Here is a 2,045-nt window from a genome sequence, read left to right as displayed (position 1 = left end):
GGTGAGCATGCATACTATATTTTCTATATGTAGTGTATTTATTTGATATTAACAAAGAAAAAGATTCAGCATTACTTTAACAATGTATCGTGCACATTATTTACTTAATACTTAATTAATTATATCTGAACACTTTTTCATAAGATTTCATTTTACAGGAACATTAGAAGAACTCCGGATACCATTGAATTATGAAATTATGGAGCATTGGTTGTATTAGTCCTCATTTGCCCTGTAAAGTAGCTGTGCCCATGGTTCTAAAGAAAGCATGAAAGTGCCTTTTATTCATTGGGAGCGAAGACAGTGTGCTGAAAAAAGGATTTATGATGATGAACTGGTATGTAATAGTATCAGTTAAAAATAGTAATAAAATATCTTTAGATAACTTCAGTTTCTTAGACATTTGTAACTTGCTTCAATAGACAACTTTTAAACAACGTTTCAGAAATGGCAGAAGCAGAATTAACGTGGAACAGATCTTTCCCTTAGTGTGCATGTTACTGATTTATTCGATTTAAAAATGGTAATTAATTACTTTTTCTTGCCTGATTCTATATAGATTGTCCCACAAATGAGAAGGAATCGCGGTTAATTTTGGTACTACTAAAACAACCGATGCTTTTGACGTCTTCACCTTGCAACATTATGCAGTTAATTTTTGCCGTAACAATGGGGGGCAATTGGAAATTAATTAATCAATTTGGATGCAACCGGAACAACAAATTATCTGCAGTGGTATCCCTCCTAGATTTGGTTGGTTTGCTCATCACACTGGTAGACTTTAGAACGCCACTTTCTACAATTAATTGAGGTGAGAATACATGACTTGATCAATATTAATTACTCTTTATTAATCTGTTGTGGAATTTCTGTTAGCTATTGTCAACAGTATAAATTGAGGTTATTGTGCATCTATATCACTTGACAGTTTTTATTTTCCACAGAATAAATTGATATTTATCATTGATGTATCCATAGACATATATTATGGATTTATCTATGAAGTTTATCTATCTATGGATTTTCTTTTTAACCTTTATCTGTTGTCTATGTCGTAAATTGACGTCGTGTTATTTGACATTAGTCTATGTCGTGATCTATGGTTGTGATGTAAAATGGCGTAAAATTGTTGTTTGTTTATTTTATAATTCAGCTATTTTGCTTGCTTTTTGGTGCGTTTTTATTTGTGTTGCTTAATTATAAGTGTAGTTAATATGTTTTTTTGTCCATTTCTGCAGGTTATACAATAAATGAGAGAGAATTAATGTTCAGTTTGGTTATACTGAAACAGCCCGTGTTTACATGGGTGTGGTCTTTCCTGGATTATATTCTTGATTTGCTGTTTCGTCTTCGCCTTGTAACATCATGCAGTTAATTTCCAACCCATGAGTGAGTGCAACTGGACATTTATTTGAATTCCACTGAAATGAGAAATTCTCTGCTACGGGGTTCTTACTGGAGTTGGTTTACTTTTCACACCTGTAAACTTTGGAATGTTACCTTTTATAATTAATTAAGGTGAGGATACTTGATATACTTAATTTCAATTTCTCTTTATTAATCTGTTTGCCACCGTATCTGTTTCAGATCGACGTTGGAGAAGACAAAGATGACCCAGTAGTTGAAATAGTTCTTTATCTTACATGTTCTATCTAGTAGAATTCATTAAGTTCGTTTTATTCAAATTAATTTTTTATTTTGCATGTTTTTTTTGTTTTTGTAGTTGTAGTTTCTTATAGTTTATTTGATTTAGTTTTTATTTTGCATGCTTATTTTTGTTCATTTTGTTTGAAGTAATTGTTGATTGTAGATGTTTTTATTTTTTTTTTGTTTGTAGTAGTAATGTAGTAGTAGCACTAACTCGTTTAGTAGTTGTAGTGTAGTCTAACATGTCTCTTGCTTACCTCTTCGCTTAGCTTACTGCATATTCTTACTAAATTGCTTTGCATTTACCCTACGAGTTCTACATGATTCAACGTTTCGTTATCGTGTGTGTTTCTTCTCACCCTTGTGGAATTAGGGAGGGCCTCCCCGAACGACTTCCC

Source organism: Agrilus planipennis, unplaced genomic scaffold, assembly GCF_000699045.2.
Source record: "Agrilus planipennis isolate EAB-ADULT unplaced genomic scaffold, Apla_2.0 scaffold8, whole genome shotgun sequence".
Taxonomy (NCBI): domain Eukaryota; kingdom Metazoa; phylum Arthropoda; class Insecta; order Coleoptera; family Buprestidae; genus Agrilus; species Agrilus planipennis.
Note: the sequence above shows the minus strand (reverse complement) of the source record.